Source organism: Panulirus ornatus, chromosome 70 (assembly GCF_036320965.1).
Source record: "Panulirus ornatus isolate Po-2019 chromosome 70, ASM3632096v1, whole genome shotgun sequence".
In the NCBI taxonomy this organism is placed as follows: Eukaryota; Metazoa; Arthropoda; class Malacostraca; order Decapoda; family Palinuridae; genus Panulirus; species Panulirus ornatus.
Window position 1 is genome coordinate 15567260 of NC_092293.1, and position 25382 is coordinate 15592641.

Here is a 25382-nt window from a genome sequence, read left to right on the forward strand (position 1 = left end):
CAGGAGAGAGAGGCTTATTACGAGAGTCTGACAGGTCAGGTGGTAGAGGCTTGGGACGAGAGTCGTTCGGGAAAGGAGAGAAATGCTTGGGACGAGAGTCAGTCTGGAATGGTATGAGAGTCGTTGGACGAAAGTCAGATAGGACAGCAGAGATAGGCTTGGGACGAGAGTCAGGCATGACAGGAGAGAGAGACTTGGACGAGAGTAGGGCAAGACAGGAGAGAGAGGCTTGGGACGAGAGTCACATATGAGAGGAGAGAGAGGTTTGAGGAGAGAGTCAGGCAGGACACGATAGAGAAGCTTGGGACGAGAGTCAGGTAGGACAGGAGAGAGAGGCTTGGGAAGAGAATCAGGCAGGACAGGGAAGAGAGGATTGAAACGAGAGACGGGCAGGACAGGAGAGAAATGCTTCGGACGAGAGTCAGGCATGAGAGACGAGAAAGGCTTGAGGAGAGAGACAGGCAGGAAAGGAGAGATAGGATTGGGACGATAGTCAGGCAGGGTAGGAGAGAGAGGAATTAAACGAGAGTCAAGCAGGTCAGAAGAGAGAGGCTTGGGACGAGAGTCCGGCAGGAGAGGAGAGACAGGCTTTGGACGAGAGTCAGGCAACACAGGAGAAAGATGCTTGGGACGAGAGTCAGGTAGGACAGGAGAGACAGGCTTTTGCCGAGAGTCAGGCAGGACAGGAGAGAGGGCCTTGGGACGAGAGTCAGGCAGAAGAGACAGGCAGGACAGGAGAGAGACGCTTGGGACGAGAGTCAGGCAGGACAGCAGAGAGAGGAATTGAAACAAGAGTCGGGCAGGACAGGAGAGAGAGGGTTGGGACGAGAGTCATGCATGAAAGGAGAGAAAATTTGAGGAGAGAGTCCCAAGCCTCTCTCTCCTGTCCTGCCTGACTCTCGTTCCAAGCTTCTATCTCCTCTATCGCCTGACTCTAGGCCCAAGTCTCTCTCTCCGGTTCTGCCTGACTCTCGTCCCAAACCTCTCTCTCCTGTACTCCCTACCCCTCGTCCGAATCCTCTTTCTCCTGTCATGCATTGCTGTCATGCCAAGCCTCCCTCTTCTCTCCTGCCTGATTCTCGTCCCCAGCCTCTCTCTCCTGTTCTTCCTGACTCTCCTCCCAAGCCTCTCTCTCTTGTCCTGACTGACTGTCGTCCCAAGCCTATCACTCCTGTCTTGCCTGACTCTCGTCCCAAACCTCTCTCTCTTGTCCTGGCTGACTCTCATCCTGAGCCTCTCTCTCCTGTCATGCCTGACTCTCGTCCCAAGCCTCTCTCTCTCCTGTCCTTCCTGACTCTTGTCCAAGGCCTCTCTCATCTTTCCTGCCTGAATCTCATCCCAAGCCTCTTTCTCCTACTTGCCTGACTCTCGTCCCAAGCTCTTCTCTCCCACCCAGCCTGACTCTCGTCCCAAGCTTTTCTCCGCTGTCATGCCTGACTCTAGTCCCTACCCACTCTCTCCTGTCCTGCCTGACTCTCGTCCCATGCCTCTCTCTTCTGTCCTGCTTAACTCTCGTCACATGCATCTCTCTCCTCTCTCTCATGTTCTGCCTGACTCTCGTCCCAAGTCTATTTCTCTTGTCCTGCTTGATTCTCGTCCCAAGGCCCTCTCTCCTACCCAGCCTGACTCTCGTCCCAAGCTCTTGTTCCAGGCCTTCCTGACTCTCGTCCCATGACTCGCTCTCTTGTCATGGCTGACTCTCAAGTGTCTCTCTCCTGTCCTGCCTGACTCTCATCTCAAGTGTCTCTCTCCTGTCCTGCCTGACTCTCGTCCCAAGTCTCTCTCTCCTGTCCTGTCTGACTCGTTCTAAGCGTCTATCTCCTCTATTGCCTGGCTCTCGTCCCAAGTCTCTCTCTCCGGTCCTACCTGACTCTCGTCCCAAACCTCTCTCTCCTGTCCTGCCTGACTGTCGTCCCAAGCCTCCCTCTCCTGTACTGCCTGACTCTCGTCCCAAGCCAATCTTTCCTGTACTGCCTGAATAACGTCCGAAGCCCCTCTCTCCTACACCGAATGATTTTCGTCCCAAGCTTCTCTTTTCTGTCGTGCCTTACCTTATTCCCAAGCCTCTCTCTCCTGTCTTACCTGACTCTCTCCTCAAGCCTCTCTCTCCTATCCTGCCTGACTTTCGTCCCAAGTCTCTTTCTCCTGTCCGGCCTGAATATCGTCCCAGTTCTCTCTATCCTGTCCTGCCTGACTCTCGTTCCAAGCGTCTATCTCCTCTCTTGCCTGACTCTCGTCCAAAGTCTCTCTCTCCGATCCTGCCTGACTCTAGTCCCAAACCTCTCTCTCCTGTCCTCCCTGACTCTCGTCCTAAGCCTTTTTCTCCTGTCCTGCCTTACTGTTATGTTAAGCCTCCCTCTCCTGTCCTGCCTGAATCTCGTTCCAAGCCTCTTTCTCCTGTTCTGCCTGAATATCGTCCCAAGCCTCTCTCTCCTGTCGTGCCTGACTCTCTCCTCAAGTTTCTCTCTCCTATCCTGCCTGACTTTCGTCCCAAGTCTCTTTCTCCTGTTCTGCCTGAATATCGTCCCAAGCCTCTCTCTCCTGTCCTGCCTCACTCTCGTTGCAAGCCTCTCTCACCTGTCCTGCCTGACTCTCGTCCCATAGTTCTCTCTCCTGTCGTGCCTGACTCTCCTCCCAAGCCTCTCTCTCTTGTCTTGCCTGACTGTCGTCAAAAGCCTATCTTTGCTGTCCTGCCTGACTCTCTCCTTATCCCTCTCTCTCCTGTCCTGCCTGACTCTCATCCCAAGAATCTCTATCCAATCCTGCCTGACTGTGTCCCAAACCTCTCTCTCCTCTCCTGCCAGACTCTCGTCCCAATCCTATCTATCCTGCCTTGCTTGACTGTCGCCAAAATCCTCTCTCTCTTGTCCTGCCTGACTCTCTCCTCATCCCTCTCTCTCCTGGCCTGCCTGACTCTCCTCCCAAGCTTCTCTCTCTTGTCCTGCATGACTGTCTTTCCAAGTCTCTCATTCGTGTCTTGCCTGACTCTCGTCCCAAACCTCAATCTCTTGTCCTGGCTGACTCTCATCCTCAGCCTCTCTCTCTTGTCACGCCTGACTCTCGTCCCAAGCCTCTCTCTCCTGTCCTGTCTGACTCAAGTCCCAAACTTCTCTGTCTTGACCTGCCTGACTCTCGTCCCAAGCCTCTCTCCTGTCGAGCTTGACTCATCCCAAACCTCTCTCTTCTGTCATGCCTAACTCTCGTCCAATGCATCTCTCTCCTGTCCTGCCTGACTCTCGTCCCAAGCCTCTCTCTCGTGTTCTGCCTGACTGTCGTCCCAAGCCTATCTCTCCTGTCCTGCTTGACACTCGTCAAAAGCCCCTTTCTCCTACCCAGCCTGGCTCTCGTCCCAAACTCTCGTTCTAGGTATACCTGACTCTCGCCCCATGACTCTATCTCCTGTCATGGCTGACTCTCATCTCAAGATTCTCTCTCCTGTTTTGCTTGCCTCTCGTCCCAAGCTCTCCTTCCAGGCCAACCTGACTCTCGTCCCATGACTCTATCTCCTGTCAGGGCTGACTTTCATCTCAAGATTCTCTCTCCTGCCCTACTTGACTCGTCCAAAGCCTCTCTCTCCTGTCCTTTATGACTCTCGTCACAAGCCTACTCTCTTCTGTCCTGCCTGACTCTCGTCCCAAGCCTCTCTCCTGTCGAGCTTGACTCATCCCAACCTTCTCTCTTCTGTCCTGCCTAACTCTCGTCCCATGCATCTCTCTCCTGTCCTGCCTGACTCTCGTCCCAAGCCTCTCTCTCGTCTTCTGCCTGACTGTCGTCCCAAGCCTATCTCTCCTATCCTGCTTGACACTCGTCAAAAGCCCCTTTCTCCTACCCAGCCTGGCTATCGTCCTAAGCTCTCGTTCTAGGTATACCTGACTCTCGCCCCATGACTCTATCTCCTGTCATGGCTGACTCTCATCTCAAGATTCTCTCTCCTGTTCTGCTTGACTCTCGTCAAAAGCCCCTCTCTCCTACCCAGCCTGACTCTCGTCCCAAGCTCTCCTTCCAGGCCAACCTGACTCTCGTCCCATGACTCTATCTCCTGTCAGGGCTGACTTTCATCTAAAGATTCTCTCTCCTGTCCTTTATGACTCTCGTCCAAAGCCTCTCTCTCCTGTCCTTTATGACTCTCGTCACAAGCCTCTCTCTCCTGTCCTGTCTGACTCTCGTCCCAAGACTCTCTCTCCTGTCCTGTCTGAATCTTGTCCCAAACTTCTCTGTCTTGACCTGCCTGACTCTCGTCCCAAGCCTCTCTCCTGTCGAGCTTGACTCATCCCAAACCTCTCTCTTCTGTCCTGCCTAACTCTCGTCCCATGCATCTCTCTCCTGTCCTGCCTGACTCTCGTCCCAAGCCTCTCTCTCGTGTTCTGCCTGACTGTCGTCCCAAGCCTATCTCTCCTGTCCTGCTTGACACTCGTTAAAAGCCCCTTTCTCCTACCCAGCCTGGCTCTCGTCCCAAACTCTCGTTCTAGGTATACCTGACTCTCGCCCCATGACTCTATCTCCTGTCATGGCTGACTCTCATCTCAAGATTCTCTCTCCTGTTCTGATTGACTCTTGTCAAAAGCCCCTCTCTCCTACCCAGCCTGACTCTCGTCCCAAGCTCTCCTTCCAGGCCAACCTGACTCTCGTCCCATGACTCTATCTCCTGTCAGGGCTGACTTTCATCTCAAGATTCTCTCCCCTGTCCTGCTTGACTCTCGTCCAAAGCCTCTCTCTCCTTTCCTTTATGACTCTCGTCACAAGCCTACTCTCTGATGACCTGCCTACCTCTCGTCCCAAGCCTCTCTCTCCTGTCCTGCCTGACTCCTGTCCAAAGCTTCTCTGTCTTGTCCTGCCTGACTCTCGTCCCAAGCCTTTTTCTCCTACTTGCCTGACTGTCGTCCATAGCCCTTCTCTCCTACCCTGCCTGACTCTCGTACCAAGCCACTCTCTCCTGTCCTGCCTGACTTCCGTCCAAAGCCTCTCTATCCTGTACTGCCTGACTCTCGTCCCAAGCCAATCTCTCCTGTACTGCCTGAATATCGTCCGAAGCACCTCTCTCCTACCCCGCATGGTTCTCGTCCCAAGCCTCTCCTTCCTGACCTACCTTACTTTCGTCCTAAGCCCCTCTCTCCTACCCTTCCTGACTCTCGTCCGAAGCCTCTCTCCTGTCGAGCTTGACTCATCCAAAGCGTCTCTCTTCTCTCCTGCCTGACTCTCGTCCCAGTTCTCTCTCTCCTGTCCTGACTGACTCTCGTCTCAAGCCTCTCTCTCCTGTCCTGCCTGACTCTCGTTCCAAGCTTCTATCTCCTCTATTGCCTGACTCTAGGCCTAAGTCTCTCTCTCCGGTTCTGCCTGACTCTCGTCCCAAACCTCTCTCTCCTGTACTCCCTACCCCTCAACCGAATCCTCTTTCTCCTGTCCTGCATTACTGTCATGCTAAGCCTCCCTCTTCTCTCCTGCCTGATTCTCGTCCCAAGCCTCTCTCTCCTGTCGTGCATGACTCTCTCCTCAAGCCTCTCTCTCCTATCCTGCCTGACTTTCGTCCCAAGTCTCTTTCTCCTGTCCTGCCTGAATATCGTCCCAAGCCTCTTTCTCTTGTCCTGCCTGACTCTCGTCCCAAGCCTCTCTCTCTTTCCTGCCTGACTCTCGTCCCCAGCCTCTCTCTCCTGTTCTTCCTGACTCTCCTCCCAAGCCTCTCTCTCTTGTCCTGACTGACTGTCGTCCCAAGCCTATCACTCCTGTCTTGCCTGACTCTCGTCCCAAACCTCTCTCTCTTGTCCTGGCTGACTCTCATCCTGAGCCTCTCTCTCCTGTCATGCCTGACTCTCGTCCCAAGCCTCTCTCTCCTGTCCTGCCTGACTCTTGTACAAGGCCTCTCTCTTCTTTCCTGCCTGAATCTCATCCCAAGCCTCTTTCTCCTACTTGCCTGACTCTCGTCCCAAGCTCTTCTCTCCCACCCAGCCTGACTCTCGTCCCAAGCTTTTCTCCGCTGTCATGCCTGACTCTAGTCCCTACCCACTCTCTCCTGTCCTGCCTGACTCTCGTCCCATGCCTCTCTCTTCTGTCCTGCTTAACTCTCGTCACATGCATCTCTCTCCTCTCTCTCATGTTCTGCCTGACTCTAGTCCCAAGTCTATTTCTCTTGTCCTGCTTGACTCTCGTCCCAAAGCCCTCTCTCCTACCCAGCCTGACTCTAGTCCCAAGCTCTCGTTCCAGGCCTTCCTGACTCTCGTCCCATGACTCGCTCTCTTGTCATGGCTGACTCTCATCTCAAGTGTCTCTCTCCTGTCCTGCTTGACTCTCATCTCAAGTGTCTCTCCTGTCCTGCCTGACTCTCGTCCCAAGTCTCTCTCCCCTGTCCTGTCTGACTCGTTCTAAGCGTCTATCTCCTCTATTGCCTGACTCTCGTCCCAAGTCTCTCTCTCCGGTCCTACCTGACTCTCGTCCCAAACTTCTCTCTCCTGTCCTGCCTGACTGTCGTCCCAAGCCTCCCTCTCCTGTACTGCCTGACTCTCGTCCCAAGCCAATCTTTCCTGTACTGCCTGAATAACGTCCGAAGCCCCTCTCTCCTACACCGAATGATTCTCGTCCCAAGCCTCTCTTTTCTGTCGTGCCTTGCCTTCGTCCCAAGCCTCTCTCTCCTGTCTTACCTGACTCTCTCCTCAAGCCTCTCTCTCCTATCCTGCCTGACTTTCGTCCCAAGTCTCTTTCTCCTGTCCGGCCTGAATATCGTCCCAGTCCTCTCTATCCTGTCCTGCCTGACTCTCGTTCCAAGCGTCTATCTCCTCTCTTGCCTGAATATCATCCAAAGTCTCCCTCTCCTCTCCTGCCTGAATCTCGTTCCAAGCCTCTCTCTCCTGTCGTGCCTGACTCTCTCCTCAAGTTTCTCTCTCCTATCCTGCCTGACTTTCGTCCCAAGTCTCTTTCTCCTGTTCTGCCTGAATATCGTCCCAAGCCTCTCTCTCCTGTCCTGCCTCACTCTCGTTACAAGCCTCTCTCACCTGTCCTGCCTGACTCTCGTCCCATACCTCTCTCTCCTGTTCTGCCTGACTCTCCTCCCAAGCCTCTCTCTCTTGTCTTGCCTGACTGTCGTCAAAAGCCTCTCTTTCCTGTCCTGCCTGACTCTCTCCTTATCCCTCTCTCTCTCCTGTCCTGCCTGACTCTCGTCCCCAGCCTCTGTCTCATGTCTTACCTGACTCTCGTCCCATGCCTCTCTCTCCTGTTATGCCTGACTCTCCTCCCAAGCCTCTCTCTCTAATCCTTACTGACTGTCGTCCCAAGTCTCTCACTCCTGTCTTACCTGACTCTAGTCACAAAGCTCCCTCTCTTGACCTCTCTGACTCTCGTCCCCAGCCTTTCTCTCCTGTCCTGCCTAACTCTCGTCCCAAGTCTCTCTCTCTTGTCCTGCCTGACTCTCATCCCAAGAATCTCTCTCCAATCCTGCCTGACTCGGTCCCAAACCTCTCTCTCCTCTCCTGCCAGACTCTCGCCCCAAGCCTATCTATCCTGCCTTGCCTGACTGTCGCCAAAAGCCTCTCTCTCCTGTCCTGCCTGACTCTCTCCTCATCCCTCTCTCTCCTGTCCTGCCTGACTCTCCTCCCAAGCCTCTCTCACTTGTCCTGCATGACTGTCGTTCCAAGTCTCTCATTCGTGTCTTGCCTGACTCTCGTCCCAAACCTCAATCTCTTGTCCTGGCTGACTCTCATCCTCAGCCTCTCTCTCTTGTCCCGCCTGACTCTCGTCCCAAGCCTCTCTCTCCTGTCCTGCCTGACTCTCGTCCCAAGACTCTCTCTTTTTTCCTGCCTGACTCTCGTCCTAAGTCTCTTTCCCCTACTTGCCTGACTCTCGTCCCAAGCCCTTCTCTCCTACCCTGCCTGACTCTTGTCCCAAGCCTCTCTCTCCTGTCCTGCCTGATTGTCGTCCCAACCCTCTCTCTCCTGTCCTACCTTACTCTCGTCCCAAGCCTCTCTCTCCTACCTGATCGTCGTCCCAAGACTCTCTCTCCTGTCCTGCCTGACTCTCTCGTCAAGCCTCTCTCTCCTTTCCTGCCTGATACTCGTCCCAATCTTTTCTCCCCTGTCCTGCCTGACTCTAGTCACTAGCAACTCTCTCCAGTCCTGCCTGACTCTCGTCCCATGCCTGTCTCTTCTGTCCTGCCTATCTCTCGTCCCATGCATCTCTCTCCTCTCTTGCCTGACTCTCGTCCCAAGCCTCTCTCTCATGTTCTGCCTGACTGTCGTCCCAAGCCTATCTCTCTTGTCCTGCTTGACACTCGTCAAAAGCCCCTCTCTCCTACCCAACCTGACTCTTGTCCCAAGCTCTCCTTCCAGGCCAACCTGACTCTCGTCCCGTGACTCTATCTCCTGTCAGGGCTGACTTTCATCTAAAGATTCTCTCTCCTGTCCTTTATGAGTCTCGTCCAAAGCCTCTCTCTCCTGTCCTTTATGACTCTCGTCACAAGCTTCTCTCTCCTGTCCTCTCTGACTCTCGTCCCAAGACTCTCTCTCCTGTCCTGTCTGACTCTTGTCCCAAACTCCTCTGTCTTGACCTGCCTGACTCTCGTCCCAAGCCTCTCTCCTGTCGAGCTTGACTCATCCCAAACCTCTCTCTTCTGTCCTGCCTAACTCTCGTCCCATGCATCTCTCTCCTGTCCTGCCTGACTCTCGTCCCAAGCCTCTCTCTCCTACCCAGCCTGACTCTCGTCCCAAGCTCTCCTTCCAGGCCAACCTGACTATCGTCCCATGACTCTATCTCCTGTCAGGGCTGACTTTTATCTAAAGATTCTCTCTCCTGTCCTTTATGACTCTGGTCCAAAGCCACTCTCTCCTGTCCTTTATGACTCTCGTCACAAGCCTCTCTCTCCTGTCCTGTCTGACTCTCGTTCCAAGACTCTCTCTCCTGTCCTGTCTGACTCTTCTCCCAAACTTCTCTGTCTTGACCTGCCTGACTCTCGTCCCAAGCCTCTCTCCTGTCGAGCTTGACTCATCCCAAACCTCTCTCTTCTGTCCTGCCTAACTCTCGTCCCATGCATCTCTCTCCTGTCCTGCCTGACTCTCGTCCCAAGCCTCTCTCTCGTGTTCTGCCTGACTGTCGTCACAAGCCTATCTCTCCTGTCCTGCTTGACACTCGTCAAAAGCCCCTCTCTCCTACCCAGCCTGACTCTCGTCCCAAGCTCTCCTTCCAGGCCAACCTGACTCTCATCCCATGACTCTATCTCCTGTCAAGGCTGACTTTCATCTCAAGATTCTCTCTCCTGTCCTTTATGACTCTCGTCCAAAGCCTCTCTCTCCTGTCCTTTATGACTCTCGTCACAAGCCTCTCTCTCCTGTCCTGTCTGACTCTCGTCCCAAGACTCTCTCTCCTGTCCTGTCTGACTCTTGTCCCAAACTTCTCTGTCTTGACCTGCCTGACTCTCGTCCCAAGCCTCTCTCCTGTCGAGCTTGACTCATCCCAAACCTCTCTCTTCTGTCCTGCCTAACTCTCGTCCCATGCATCTCTCTCCTGTCCTGCCTGACTCTCGTCCCAAGCCTCTCTCTCGTGTTCTGCCAGACTGTCGTCCCAAGCCTATCTCTCCTGTCCTGCTTGACACTCGTCAAAAGCCCCTTTCTCCTACCCAGCCTGACTCTCGTCCCAAGCTCTCGTTCTAGGTATACCTGACTCTCGCCCCATGACTGTATCTCCTGTTATGGCTGACTCTCATCTCAAGATTCTCTCTCCTGTCCTGCTTGACTCTCGTCAAAAGCCCCACTCTCCTACCCAGCCTGACTCTCGTCCCAAGCTCTCCTTCCAGGCCAACCTGACTCTAATCCCATGACTCTATCTCCTGTCAGGGCTGACTTTCATCTCAAGATTCTCTCTCCTGTCCTTTATGACTTTCGTCCAAAGCCTCTCTCTCCTGTCCTTTATGACTCTCGTCACAAGCCTCTCTCTCCTGTCCTGTCTGACTCTCGTCCTAAGACTCTCTCTCCTGTCCTGTCTGACTCTTGTCGCAAACTTCTCTGTCTTGACCTGCCTGACTCTCGTCCCAAGCCTCTCTCCTGTCGAGCTTGACTCATCCCAAACCTCTCTCTTCTGTCCTGCCTAACTCTCGTCCCATGCATCTCTCTCTGTCCTGCCTGACTCTCGTCCCAAGCCTCTCTCTCGTGTTCTGCCTGACTGTCGTCCCAAGCCTATCTCTCCTGTCCTGCTTGACACTCGTCAAAAGCCCCTTTCTCCTACCCAGCCTGGCTCTCGTCCCAAGCTCTCGTTCTAGGTATACCTGACTCTCGCCCCATGACTCTATCTCCTGTCATGGCTGACTCTCATCTCAAGATTCTCTTTCCTGTTCTGCTTCACTCTCGTCAAAAGCCCCTCTCTCCTACCCAGCCTGACTCTCGTCCCAAGCTCTCCTTCCAGGCCAACCTGACTCTCGTCCCATGACTCTATCTCCTGTCAGGGTTGACTTTCATCTCAAGATTCTCTCTCCTGTCCTACTTGACTCTCGTCCAAAGCCTCTCTCTCCTGTCCTTTATGACTCTCGTCACAAGCCTACTCTCTTCTGTCCTGCCTAACTCTCGTCCCAAGCCTCTCTCTCCTGTCCTGCCTGACTCCTGTCCAAAGCTTCTCTGTCTTGTCCTGCCTGACTCTCGTCCCAAGCCTTTTTCTCCTACTTGTCTGAGTGTCGTCCATAGCCCTTCTCTCCTACAATGCCTGACTCTCGTCCCAAGCCACTCTCTCCTTTCCTGTGTGACTTTCGTCCCAAGCCTATCTCTCCTGTACTGCCTGACTCTCGTCCCAAGCCAATCTCTCCTGTACTGCCTGAATATCGTCCGAATCCCCTCTCTCCTACAATGCCTGACTCTCGTCCCAAGCCACTCTCTCCTTTCCTGTGTGACTTTCGTCCCAAGCCTATCTCTCCTACCCTGCCTGACTCTCGTCCCAAGCCTCTCTCCTTTCGAGCTTGACTCATCTGAAGCTTCTCTCTTCTCTCCTGCCTGACTCTCGTCCCAGTCCTCTCTGTAATGTCCTGACTGACTCTCCTCTCAAGCCTCTTTCTCCTAATTGCGTGACTCTCGTTCCAAGCCCTTCTCTCCTACCGTTCCTGACTCTCGTCCCAAGCCTCTCTCTCCTGTCCTGCCTGACTGTCGTTCCAAGCGTCTATCTTCTCTCTTGCCTGACTCTAGTCCCAAGTCTCTCTCTCTTGTCCTGCCTGACTCTCGTCCCAAGACTCTCTCTCCTGTACTCCTTGACTCTCGTCCGAAGCCTCGTTCTCCTGTCCTGCATTACTCTCATCCCAAGTCTCTCTCTCCTCTCCTGCCTGATTCTCGTCCCAAGCCTCTCTCTCCTGTCGTGCCTGACTCTCTCCTCAAGTTTCTCTCTCCTATCCTGCCTGACTATCGTCCCAAGTCTCTCCTGTCATGCCTGAATATCGTCCCAAGCCTCTCTCTTCTGTCCTGCCTGACTCTCGTCTCTAGCCTCTCTCTCCTGTCCTGCTTGACTCTCGTCCCATGCCTCTCTCTCTTGTCCTGCTGACTGTCGTCCCAAGCCTCTTACTCCTGTCTTGCCTGACTCTCGTTACAAATCTCCCTCTCTTGTCCTGGCTGACTCTCGTCCCCAGGCTCTCTCTCCTGTCCTGCCTAACTCTCGTTCCAAGCCTCTCTCCTGTCCTGCCTGACTCTCGTCCCAAGCCTCTCTCTCCTATCCTGCCTGACTCGGTCCCAAGACTCTCTCTCCTCTCCTGCCAAACTCTCGTCCAAGACTATCTCTCCTGTCCTGCCTGACTGTCGTCAAAAGCCTCTCTCTTCTGTCCTGTCTGACTCTCTCCTCATCCCTGTCTCTCTCCTGTCCTGCCTGACTCTCGTCCCTAGCCTCGCTCTTATGTCCTGCCTGACTCTCGTCCCATGCCTCTCTCTCCTTTTCTGCCTGACTCTCCTCCCAAGTCTCTCTCTCTTGTCCTGCATGACTGTCGTCCCAGTCCTCTCACTCCTGTCTTGCCTGACTCTCGTCCCAAACCTCCCTCTCTTGTCCAGGCTGAGTCTCGCACCCAGCCTCTATTTCCTGTCCTGCCTGACTCTCGTCCCAAGCCTCTTTCTCCTACTTGCCTGACTCTCGGCCCAAGCCCTTCTCTCCTACCCTGCCATCTCTCGTCCCAAGTCTCTCTTTACTGTCTTTCCTGACTCTCGTCCGAACCCTCTCTCTTCTGGCCTTCCTGACTGTCGTCCCAAGCTTCTCTCTCCTGTCCTGCCTGACTCTCGTCATCAAATTCTTTCTCCTCACCTGGTTGACTCTCTTCCCAAGCCTCTCTCTCCTGTCCTGCCTGAATCTCGTCCCAACCCTCTCTCTCCTATCCTGCATGACTCTCGTCTCAAACCTCTCTCTCCTGTCCTTCCTGACTCTGTCCTCAAGTATCTCTGTTCTATCCTGCGTAACTCTCGTCCCAAGTTTCTCTCTCCGGTCCTGCCTGACTCTCTTCCCAAGCCTCTCTCTCCTGTCCTGCCTGACTCTAGTCCCAAGCCTCTCTCTCCTGTCCTCCCTGAATCTCGTCAAAAGCGCCTCTCTTCAGCCCTCCCTGACTCTCGTCCCAAGCCTCTCTCTCCTACCCTGCCTGACTTTCGTTGAAAACCTCCCTCTCATGTCCTGCCTAACTCTCTAGTGAAGCCTTTCTCTCCTGTCCTGCCTGACTCTCGTCCCAAGCCTCTTTCTCCTATCCTGCCTGACTGTCGTCTCAAACCTCTTTCTCCTGTCCTTCCTGACTCTCTCCTCAAGCCTCTCTCTCCTATCGTGGCTAACTCTCGTCCCAAGTCTCTTTCTCCTCACCTGCCTGACTCTCTTCCCAAGCCTCTCTCTCCTGTCCTGGCTGACTCTCGTCCCAAGCCTCTCTCTCCTGCCCTGCCTGACTATCGTCCCAAGCCTCTCTCTCCGGTCTTGCCTGACTCTCGTCCCAAGCCTCCTTCTCTAGTCCTGGCTGAGCCTCGTCCCAAGACTCTCTCTCCTGTCCTGGTTGACTCTTGTCCCAAGCCTCTCTCTCCTCTTCTTCCTGACTCTCATCCCAAGCCTCTCTCTCCTGCCCTCCCTGACTCTCTTCCCATGCCTCTTTCTCCGGTCCTGCATAACTCTCGTCCCAAGCCTCTCTCTTCTGTCCAGCCTGACCCTCGTCCCAAGGCTCTCCCTTCTGTCCTGACTGACTCTCGTCAGAAGCCTCTCTCTCCTACCAAGCATGATTCTTGTACCAAGCCTCTGTCTCCTGTCCTGCCTGACTCTCGAACCAAGCCTCCCTCTCGTCTCAACCCAATATCACCTACCCTGCCTGACTCTCGTCCGAAGCCTCTCTCTTGGTGATTCTGACTCTCGTCCCAAGCGTCTCTTTCCTCTCCTGCTTGACTCTAGTTCCAAGCCTCTCTCTCCTGTCCTCCCTGACTCTCGTCCCAAGCCTCCCTTTCCTTTCCTGCCTGACTTTCGTTCCAGGACTCAATCTCTTTTCCTGCCTGACTCTCGTCCTAACCCTCTTTCTCCTGTTCTGCCTGACTCTCGTCCAAAGCCTCTCTCTCCTACCCTGCCTGACCGTCGTCTCAAGCATCTCTCTCCTATCCTGCATGACTCTTTCTTCAAGCATCTCTCTCCTGTCCTGCCTGACTCTCCTCCCAAGCCTCTCTACCTTGTCCTACCTGACTCTCGTCCCAAACCTCTCTCTCCTGTCCAGCCTGACTCTCATCACATGGCTCTCTCTTTTGTGTTGCCTGACTCTCATCCCAAGCCAATCTCTCCTGTCCTGCCTGACTCTCGTCCCAAGCCTCTCTCTCCTGTACTGCCTGACTCTCGTTGCAAGCCTCTCTCTCCTGTCGTGTCTGACTCTCTCCTCAAGCCTCTCTCTCCTATCCTGCCTGACTTTCGTCCCAAGTCTCTTTCTCCTGTCCTGCCTGAATATCGTCCCAAGCCTCTCTCTCCTGTCCTGCCTGACTCTCATCGCAAGCCTCTCTCTCCTGTCGTGTCTGACTCTCTCCTCAAGCCTCTCTCTCCTATCCTGCCTGACTTTCGTCACGAGTCTCTTTCTCCTGTCATGCCTGAATATCGTCCCAAGATCTCTCTCCTGTCCTGCCTGACTCTCGTTCCAAGCGTCTATCTCCTCTCTTAACTGACACTCGTTCCAAGTCTCTCTCTCCGGTCCTGCCTGACTCTCGTCCCAAACCTCTCTCTCCTGTCCTCCCTGACTCTCGTCCGAAGCCTCTTTCTCCTGTCATCCATTACTGTCATGCCAAGCCTCCCTCTCCTCTCCTGCATGATTCTCGTCCCAAGCCTCTCTCTCCTGTCGTGCCTGACTTCCTTCTCAAGCCTCTCTCTCCTATCCTACCTGACTTTCGTCCTAAGTCTCTTTCTCCTGTCCTGCCTGAATATCGTCCCAGTCCTCTCTCTCCTATCCTGTCTGACTCTGGTTCCAAGCGTCTATCTCCTCTCTTGCCTGACTCTCGTCCAAAGTCTCTCTCTCCGATCCTTCCGGACTCTCGTCCCAAACCTCTCTCTCTTGTCCTCCCTGACTCTCGTCCGAAGCCTCTTTCTAATGTCCTGCTTTACTGTCATGCCAAGCCTCCCTCTCCTCTCCTGCCTGAATCTCGTCCCATGCCTCCCTCTCCTGTCGTGTCTGACTCTCTCCTCAAGCCTCTCTCTCCTATCCTGCCTGACTTTCGTCCCAAGTCTCTTTCTCCTGTCCTGCCTGAATATCGTCCCAAGCCTCTCCTGTCCTGCCTGACTCTCATCGCAAGCCTCTCTCTCCTGTCGTGTCTGACTCTCTCCTTAAGCCTCTCTCTCCTATCCTGCCTGACTTTCGTCACGAGTCTCTTTCTCCTGTCATGCCTGAATATCGTCCCAAGCATCTCTCTCCTGTCCTGCCTGACTCTCGTTCCAAGCGTCTATCTCCTCTCTTAACTGACTCTCGTTCCAAGTCTCTCTCTCCGGTCCTGCCTGACTCTCGTCCCAAACCTCTCTCTCCTGTCCTCCCTGACTCTCGTCCGAAGCCTCTTTCTCCTGTCCTCCATGACTGTCGTCCCAAGCTTCTCTCTCCTGTCCTGCCTGATTCTCGTCCCAAGCCACTCTCTCCTGTCGTGCCTGACTCTCTCCTCAACCCTCTCTCTCCTATCCTGCCTGACTTTCGTCCCAAGTCTCTTTCTCCTGTCTTGCCTGAATATCGTCCCAAGCCTCTCTCTCCTGTCCTGCCTGACTCGCGTTCTAAGCGTCTATCTCCTCTCTTGCCTGACTCTCGTCCCAAGTCTCTTTCTCTTGTCCTGCCTGACTCTCGTCTCAATCCTCTCTCTCCTTTCCTCCTTGACTCTCGTCCGAGGCCTCTTTCTCCTGTCCTGCATTACTCTAATCCCAAGCCTCTCTCTCCTCTCCTGCCTGATTCTCGTCCCAAGACTCTCTCTCCTGTCGTGCCTGATTCTCTCCTCAAGCCTCTCTATCCTATTCTGCCTGACTGTCGTCCGAAGTCTCTCTTTCCTGTCCTGCCTGAATATCGTCCCAAGCCTCTCTCTCCTGTCCTGCCTGACTCTCGTCTCTATCCTCTCTCTCCTGTCCTGCCTGACTCTCGTCCCATGCCTCTCTCTCCTGTTCTGCCTGACTCTCCTCCCAAGCCTCTCTCTCTTGTCCTGCTGACTGTAGTCCAAAGCCTCTTACTCCTGTCTTGCCTGACTCTCGTCACAAATCTCCTTCTCTTGTCCTGGCTGACTCTCGTCCACAGCCTCTCTCTCCTGTCCTGCCTGGCTCTCGTTCCAAGCCTCTCTCTCCTGTCCTGCCTGACTCTCGTCCCAAGCCTCTCTATCCTATCCTTCCTGACTCGGTCCCAAGCCTCTCTCTCCTCTCTTGCCAGACTCTCGTCCCTAGCCTCTCTCTCCTGTCCTGCCTGACTGTTGTCAAAAGCCTCTCTCTCCTGTCCTGCCTGACTCTCTTCACATCCCTCTCTCTCTCCTGTCCTGCCTGACTCTCGTCCCCAGCCTCTCTCTCATGTCCTGCCTGACTCTCGTCCCATCCCTCTCTCTCCTTTTCTGCCTGACTCTCCTCCCAAGTCTCTCTCTCTTGTCCGGCCTGACTGTCGTCCCAGGCCTCTCACTCCTGTCTTGCCTGACTCTCGTCCCAAACCTCCCTCTCTTGTCCTGGCTGAGTCTCGCACCCAGCCTCTCTTTCCTGTCCTGCCTGACTCTCGTCCCAAGCCTCTCTCTCCTGTCCTGCCTGACTCTCGTCCCAATCCTCTCTTTTCTTTCCTACCTGACTCTCGTCCCAAGCCTCTTTCTCCTACTTGCCTGACTCTCGGCCTAAGCCCTTCTCTCCTACCCTGCCTGACTCTCGTTCCAAGCCTCTCTCCACTGTCCTGCCTGACTCTCGTCCCAACCCTCTCTCTCCTGGCCTGCATGACTGTCGTCACAAGCTTCTCTCTCCTGTCCTGCCTGACTCTCGTCATCAAATTCTTTCTCCTCACCTGGTTGACTCTGTTCCCAAGCCTCTCTCTCCTGTCCTGCATGAATCTCGTTTCAAGCCTCTGTCTTCTATCCTCCATGACTCTCGTCTCAAACCTCTCTCTCCTGTCCTTCCTGACTCTGTCCTCAAGCCTTTCTGTCCTATCCTGGCTAACTCTCGTCCAAAGTTTCTCTCTCCGGTCCTGCCTGACTCTCTCCCAAGCCTCTCTCTCCTGTCCTGGCCGACGCTCGTCCTAAGCCTCTCTCTCCTGTATTGCCTGACTCTCGTCCCAAGCCTCCTTCACTTGTCCTGGCTGACTCTCGTCCCAAGCCTCTCTCTCTCTCCCCTGTCCTGCTTGACTCTCGTCCCACGCCTCTCTCTCCTGTCCTTCCTTACTCTCATCCCAAGCCTCTCTCTTCTGCCCTCCCTGACTCTCGTCCCAAGCCTCTCTCTCCTACCCTGCCTGACTGTCGTCGAAAGCCTCCAGCTCATGTCCTGCCTAACTCTCTAGTGAAGCCTCTCTCTCCTGTCCTGCCTGGCTGTCGTCCCATGCCTCTCTCTCCTGTCCTGCCTGACTCTCGTCCCAAGCCTCTCTCTCCTGTCCTGATTGACTCTCACCTCAAGCCTCTCTCTCCTTTCATGACTAACTCTCGTACCAGCTCTCTATCTCCTGTCCTGCCTGACTCTCTTCCCATGCTTCTTTCTCCGGTCTTACATAACTCTCGTCCCAAGCCTCTCTCTCCTGTCCAGCCTGACTCTCGTTCCAAGGCTCTCCCTCCTGTTCTGACTGACTCTCGTCCGAAGCCACTCTCTCCTACCAAGCATGATTCTCGTACCAAGCCTATTTCTCCTGTCCTGCCTGACTCTCGTCCCAAGCCTCCCTCTCGTTTCAACTCCCTCTCTCCTACCCTGCCTGACTCTCGTCCGAAGCTTCTCTCTTGGTGATTCTGACTCTCGTCCCAAGCGTCTCTTTCCTGTCCTGCCTGACTAGTTCACAGCCTCTCTCTCCTGACTTTCCTGACTCTCGTCCCAAGCCTCCCTTTCCTTTCCTTCCTTACTTTCATTCCAGGACTCTATCTCCTTTCCTGCCTGACCCTCGTCCTAACCCTCTTTCTCCTGTTCTGCCTGACTCTCGTCCAAAGCCTCTGTCTCCTTCCCTGCCTGACCGTCGTGACAAGGCTCTCTCTCCTGTCCTGCCTGACTCTCTCGTCAAGCCTCTCTCTCCTGTCCTGCCTGACTCTCGTCCCAAGTTTCTCCTCTGTCCTGCTTTACTCTAGTCCCAAGCCTCTCTCTCCTGTCATGCCTGACTCTCATCCCATTCATCTCTCTTCTGTCCTGCCGAGCTCTTGTCCCATGACTCTCTCTCCTGTCCTGCCTGACTCTCGTCCTAAGCCTCTCTCCCACGTCTTGCCCGACAGTCGTCCCAAGCCTATCTCTCTTGTCCTGCTTGACTCTCGTCCCAAGCCCCTCTCTCATACCCAGCCTGACTCTCGTCCCAAGCTCTAGTTCCAGGCCTTCCTGACTCTCGTCCCATGAGTTTCTCTCTTGTCATGCCTGCCTCTCGTCCCAAGCTTGTTTCTCCTTTCCTGCCTGACTCTCGTCCCTAGCCTCTCTCTCCTGTCCTTTCTGATTCTCGTCCCAAGTCTCTCTCTCCTGTTCTGTACGACTCTCGTCCCAAGCCTCTCTCTCCTGTCCTGAGTGACTCCTGCCCCAAGCTTCTCTCTCTTGTCCTGCCTGACTTTCGTCCCAAGCCTTTTTCTCTTACTTGAATGACTGTCGTCCATAGCCCTTCTCTCAAGTCCTGCCTGACTCTCGTCCCAAGCCTCTCTCTCCTGTCTTGCCTGACTCTCGTCACAAGCCTCCCTTTCGTGTACTGCCTGACTCTCGTCTCAAGCCAATCTCTCCTGTACTGCCTGAATATCGTCCGAAGCCCCTCTCTCCTACCCTGCATGATTGTTGTCCCAGGTCTCTATTTTCTCTCCTGCCTTACTCTCGTCCAAAGCCCCTCTCTCCTACCCTGCCTAACTCTCGTCCCAAGCCTCTCTCCTGTCGACCTTCACTCTCATCCCAATCCTCTCTCTTCTCTCCTGCCTGACTCTCGTCCCAGTTCTCTCTCTCCTGTCCTGACTGACTCTCGTCCTAAGCCTCTATCTCGTAATTGCCTGACTCTCGTCCCAAGCCTCTATCTCGTAATTGCCTGACTCTCGTTCCTGACTCGCGTCCCAAGCCTCTCTCTCCTGTCCTGCCTGACTGTCGTCCGAAGCCTCTCTGTCCTGTCCTGCTTGAATCTCGTCCCAAGCGTCTATCTCCTCTTGCCTAACTCTAGTCCCAAGTCTCTCTCTCCGGTCCTGCCTGACACTCGTTACAAGCCTCTCTCTCCTGTCCTCCCTGACCCTCGTCCAAAGCCTCTTTCTCCTGTTCTGCCTTACTGTCATCCCAAGCCTCTCTCTAATCTCCTTCCTGATTCTCGTCCCAAGCCTCTCTCTCCTATCATGTTTGACTCTCTCCTCAAGCCTCTCTCTCCTATCCTGCCTGACTTTCGTCACAAGTCTCTTTCTCCTGTCCTGCCTGAATATCGTCCCAACCCTCTGTCTCCTGTCCTGCCTGACTCTCGTCCCAAGCCTCTCTCTCCTGTAATGCCTGACTCTCGTCCCAAGCTTTTCTCTCCTATCTTGCCTTACAATCGTCACAGGCTTCTATCTCCTGTCCTGCCTGACTCTCGCGCCAAGCCTCTCTCTCCTATCCTGCCTGACTCTAATCCAATGCCTCTCTCTCCTGTTCTGCCTGACTCTTCTCCGAAGCCTCTCTCTCTTGTCCTGCCCAACTGCCGTCCCTAGCCTCTCACTCCTGTCTTGACTGACTCTCGTCACAGACCTATCTCTCTTGTCCTGGCTTACCCTCGTCCCCTGACTCTCTTTCCTGCCCTGCCTAACTCTCGTCCCAAGCCTCTCTCTCTTGTCCTGCCTGAGTGTCGTCAAAAGCCTCTCTCTCCTGTCCTGCCTGACTCTCGTCCCATACCTCTCTCTCCTGTCCTGCCTGACTCTCAACCCCAGCCTCTCCCTCCTGTCCTGCCTGAATCTAGTCCGAAGACTCTCTCTCCGGTCCCGCCTGACTCTCGTCCGAAGCCTCTCTCTCCTGTCCTGCCTGACTCTAGTCCCATGCCTCTCTCTCCTGTTTTGCCTGACTCTCCTCCGAAGCCTCGCTCTCTTGTCCTCCCCAACTGCCGTCCTTAGCCTTAGCCTCTCACTCCTGTCTTGCCTGATTCTCTTCACAAACCTCCCTCTCTTGTCCTGGCTTACTCTCGTCCCCTGACTCTCTTTCCTGTCTTGCCTAACTCTCGCCCCAAGCCTCTCTCTCCTGTCCTGCCTGAAAGTCGTCCAAACCCATCTTTCCTACCATGCCTGACCCTCGTCTCAATTCTCTCTCCTGTCGAGCGTGACTCTCGTCCCAAGCCTCTCTCTCCTTTCGTGCCTGACTTTAATCAGTCCTCTCTCTCCTGTCCTGCATGACTATCGTTCCAAACCTCTCTCTCCTCTCCTGCCTGACTCTCGACCAAAGCCTTTCTCTCCTGTCCTGCCTGACTCTCATCCACAGCGTCTCTCTTTTGTATTGCCTGACTCTCGTCTCAAGCCTCTCTCTCACTTGTACCGCCTGATTCTCGTCCCAAGCCTCTCTCTCCTATCGTGCGTGACTCGGTTCACAGCCTCTCTCTCCTGTCCTGCCTGATTCTCGTGCCAAGAATCACTCTCCTGTCCTGCCTGACTCTCCTCCCATGCCTCTCTCTCTTGTCCTGCCTGACTCTCGTCCCGAGCCTCTCTCTAATGTCCTGCCTGACTCTCGTCCCATTTCTCTGTATCCTGTCCTGCCTGATTCTCGTTTCTAGCTTTTCTCGCCTCTCTTACCTGTCTCTCGTCCCAAGCCTCCCTATCCTGCCTTGCATGACTCTCGTCCCCAGCCTCTCTCTCCTGTCCTACCTGACTCTCGTCCCAAGCCTCTCTCTCCTGTCCTGCCAAACTCTCGTCCCAAGCCTCTCTCTCCACTCCTGCCAGACTCTCGTCCCAAGCCTCTCTCTCCTGTCCTGCCTGACTCTCGTCCCAATCCTCTCTCTCTTTCCCTGCCTGACTCTCGGCCCAAGCCTCTCTCTCCTGTCGAGATTGACTCTCGTCCCAAGCCTCTCTCTCCTCTCCTGCCAGATTCTTGTCCTAAACCTCTCTCTCCTGTCCTGCCTGACCCTCGTCCCAAGGCTTGATCTCCGGTCCTGGATGACTCTCGTCACAAGCTTCTCTTTCCTGTCCTGCCTGAATTTCGTCCGAAGCTTCTCTCTCCTGTACTGCCTGACACTCGTCCCAGGCCTCTATCTCTTGTCCTGCCTGACTCTCGTCCTAACCCTCTCTCTCCTGTCCTATCTGACTCTCTTGGCAAGCCTCTCTCTCCTACCCTGCCTGACCGTCGTCTCAAGCATCTCTCTCCTGTCCTGCCTGACTCACGTTCCAAGCCTCTCTACCTTGTCCTACATGACTCTCGTCCCAAGCCCCTCTCTCTTGTCCTGCCCGACAGTCGTTGCAAGCCTCTCACTCCTGTCTTGCCTGACTCTCGTCCCAAACCTCCCTCTCTTGTCCTGGCTGACTCTCGCACCCAGCCTCTCCTATCCTGCCTGACTCTCGTCCCAGACTGTCTCTCCTGTCCTGCCTGACTGTCCTGCCTGACCTCGTCCCAAGACCTCTCTCCCTGTCTGGTGACTCTCCCAGTCACTACTTCTCCTTCCTGTCCTGCCTGATCTCTTCCAAGCTCTCTCTCCTGTCCTGCCTGACTCTCTCCCAAGCTCTCTTCTCTTGTCTGCCTGACTCTCGTCCCAAGCCTCTCTCTGTTCTGCCTGACCTCTCCCTCTCTCTATTCCTGCCTGACTTCGTCAAGCCTCTCCCTGTCTTCTGACTCTCGTCCCAAAGCTCCTCTTTCACTGCCTTCTGCCAGACTCTGTCCCAAGCCTCTCTCTCCTGTCCTGCCTGACTCTCGTCCCAAGCTCTCTCTCCTGCTGTTTAGCCTCTCTCCTCTCCAGCTTCCTTTCCCTGTCCTGCCTGATCTTCCAACTTCTCTCTCCTGTCCTGCCTGACCTCGTCCCAAGCCTCTTCTCTTGCTCTCGCCATGCTCTCTCTCCTTTCTGCCTGCTCTGTCCAATCTCTCTCATGTCTGCCGACGTCTCAACTCTCTCCTGTCCTGCCTGACTCTCGTCCAAACCTCTCTTCTTGTCCTGCCTGACTTCGTCCCAACCTCGTCTCTCTCAGCTCTCCTTCCCTGACTCTCGTCCAAGCCTCTCTCTTCTCCTGCATGACTCTCTCTCAAGCCTCTCTCTCCTATCCTGCCTGACCTTCGTCCCAAGCCTTCTCCGTCCTGCCTGATCCGTTCCAAGCCTCTCTCTCCTGTACTGCCTGACTCTCGTCCAAGCCTCTCTCTCCTGTCCTGGCATTCTGCTTTCCACTCTGTCTCCTCTCCTGCCTGATCTGTCCCAAGCCTCTCTCTCCTTGTCTGGCTGACTCTCCCAACCCTCTCTCTCCTATCCGCCTGACTTTCGTCCCAAGCTCTCTCTGTCTGCCTGACTCGTCAAGCTCTCTTCTCCTGTATATCTGTCCAAGCCTCTCTCTCCTTCTGCCTGACTCTCGTCCAAGCTTCTCTCTCCTGTCCTGCCTGACTCTCGTCCCATGCCCTCTCTCCTGTTCTCCTGACTCTCGTCCCAACCTCTCTCTCCTGTCCTCTTACTGTCGTGCCAAGCCTTCTACTCTTGCTGACTCTCGTCACAAACCTCCTCTCTTGTCCTGGCTTGACTCTCGTCCCTAGCGTCTCTCTCCTGTCCTGCCTCAATCGTCCCAAGCCTTTTCTCTGCTGTCTTGCTGACTTCCCAAGCCTCTCTCTTCCTTTCTCTCCTGCTTCGGTCCCAAGCTTCTCTTCCTCCTGCTAAGACTGTTGTCAAAGCCTCTCTCTCTGTCTGCCTCCTGTCCCAGCCTCTCTCTCCTCATCCCTCCAAGCCTCCTTTTCCTGCTATGACTCTCGTCCCCAGCCTCTCTCTCATTTCCTGCTGACTCTCGTCCCATGCCTCTCTCTCCTTTTCTGCCTGACTCTTCTCCCAAGACTCTCTCTCTTGTCCTGCCTGACAGTCGTTGCAAGCCTCTCACTCCTGTCTTGCCTGACTCTCGTCCCAAACCTCCCTCTCTTGTCCTGGCTGACTCTCGCACCCAGCCTCTCCTATCCTGCCTGACTCTCGTCCCAAGCCTGTCTCTCCTGTCCTGCCTGACTCTCGTCCCAAGCCTCTCTCTTCTTTCCTGCCTGACTCTCGTCTTAAGCCTCTTTCTCCTACTTTCCTGGCTCTCGTCCCAAGCCCTTCTCTCCTACCCTGCCTGACTCTCGTCCCAATCCTCTCTCTCCTGTCCTGCCTGACTCTCGTCCCAAGCCTCTCTCTCCTGTCCTGACTGACTGTCGTCCCAAGCTTTTCTCTCATCTCTTGCCTGACTCTCGTCCCCAACCTCTTTCTCCTCACCTGGTTGACTCCCTTACCAAGCCTCTCTCTCGTGTCCTGGCTGGTTCGCGTCCCAAGCCTCTCTCTCCTGTCTCGCCTGACTTTCGTCCCAAGCCTCTCTCTCTTGTCTTGCCTGACTCTGGTTCCAAGCCTCCTCTTCTCCTGGCTAACTCTCGTCCCAAGCCTCTCTCTCCTCTCCTGCCTTACTCTCGTCCCAAGCCTCTCTCTCTCTCTCCTGTCCTGCTTGACTCTCGTCCCAGGCCTCCCACTCCTGTCCTGGTTGACTCTTGTCCCAAGCCTCTCTCTCCTGTCCTTCTTGACTCTCATCCAAAACCTCTCTCTTCTGCCCTCCCTGACTCTCGTCCCAAGCCACTCTCTCCTACCCTGCCTGACTGTCGTCGAAAGCCTCCCTCTCATGTCCTGTCTAACTCTCTAGTGAAGCCTCTCTCTCCTGTCCTGCCTGACTCTCGTCCCATGCCTCTCTCTCCTGTTTTGGCTTTCTCTCCTCCCAAGCCTGTCTCACTCGTTTTGCCTGACTCGCGACCCATGCCTATCTCTCCTGTCCTGCCTGACTCTCGTCCCAAGTCTCTCTCTCCTGTCCTGCCTGACTATCGTCCGAAGCTTCTCTCTCCTGTCCTGCCTGACTCTCGTCCCAAGCCTCGCTCTCCTGTCCAATCTTACTCTCGTCCCATGTTCATATCTCCTCTCCTGCCTGACTGTCGACACAAGCTTCTCTCTCTCTCCTGTCCAGACTGACTCTCACCTCAAGCCTCTCTCTCCTTTCATGACTGACTCTCGTACCAACCCTCTGTCTCCTGTCCTGCCTGACTCTCTTCCCATGACTCTTTCTCCTATCCTGCATAACTCTCGTCCCAAGCCTCTCTCTCCTGTCCAGCCTGACTCTCGTCCAAAGACTCTCCTGTCATGCCTGACTCTCGTTCGAAGTCCCTCTCTCCTACCCTGCATGATTCTCGTACCAAGCTTCTTTCTCCTGTCCTGCCTGACTCTCGTCCCAAGGCTCCCTCTCGTCTCAACTCCCTCTCTCCTAACCTGCCTGACTCTCGTCCGAAGCCTCTCTCCTGTCGATTCTGACTCTCGTCACAAAAGTCTCTTTCCTGTCCTGCAAGACTCTTGTCCCAAGCCTATCTCTCCTGTCCTGCCTGACCATCGTCCCAAGACTCTCTCCCCGGTGCTGGATGACTCTCGTCACAAGCTTCTCTTCCTGTCCTGCCTGAATCTCTTCCGAAGCTTCTCTCTCCTGTCCTGCCTGACACTCGTCCCAGGCCTCTATCTCTTGTCATGCCTGACTCTCGTCCCAAGGCTCCCTCTCGTCTCAACTCCCTCTCTCCTAACCTGCCTGACTCTCGTCCGAAGCCTCTCTCCTGTCGATTCTGACTCTCGTCACAAAAGTCTCTTTCCTGTCCTGCCAGACTCTTGTCCCAAGCCTATCTCTCCTGTCCTGCCTGACCATCGTCCCAAGACTCTCTCCCCGGTACTGGATGACTCTCGTCACAAGCTTCTCTTCCCTGTCCTGCCTGAATCTCTTCCGAAGCTTCTCTCTCCTGTCCTGCCTGACACTCGTCCCAAGCCTCTATCTCTTGTCCTGCCTGACTCTCGTCCTAACCCTTTCTCTCCTGTCCTATCTGACTCTCATCCCAAGCCAATCTCTCCTGTCCTGCCTAACTCTCGTCCTAAACCTCTCTCTCTTGTCCTGCCTGACTATCGTCCCAACCTCTCTCTCCTGTCCTCCCTGAATCTCGTCCGAAGCCTCTCTCTCCTGTCGTGCATGACTCTCTCCTCAAGCCTCTCTCTCCTATCCTGCCTGACCTTCGTCCCAAGTCTCTTTCTCCAGTCCTGCCTGAATATCGTTCCAAGCCTCTCTCTCCTGTACTGCCTGACTCTCCTTCCAAGTCTCTCTCTCCTGTCCTGCATTACTGGCATCCCTCTGTCTCCTCTCCTGCCTGATTCTTGTCCCAAGCCTCTCTCTCCCTGTCGTGCATGACTCTCTCCTCAAGCCTCTCTCTCCTATCCGGCCTGACTTTCGTCCCAAGTCTCTTTCTCCAGTCCTGCCTGTATATCGTTCCAAGCCTCTCTCTCCTGTACTGCCTGACTCTCCTTCCAAGTCTCTCTCTCCTGTCCTGCCTGACTCTCGTCCCATGCCACTCTCTCCTGTTCTTCCTGAATCTCCTCCCAACACTCTCTTGTCCTGCTTGACTGTCGTGCCAAGCCTCTCACTACAGTCTTGCCTGACTCTCGTCACAAACCTCCCTCTCTTGTCCTGGCTGACTCTCGTCCCTAGCGTCTCTCTCCTGTCCTGCCTAACAATCGTCCCAAGCCTCTCTCTGCTGTCTTGCTGACTCTGGCCCCAAGCCTCTCTCTCCTATCCTACCTGACTCGGTCCCAAGCTTCTCTTCCTCTCCTGCCAGACTGTTGTCAAAAGCCTCTCTCTCCTGTCCTGCCTGACTCTCTCCTC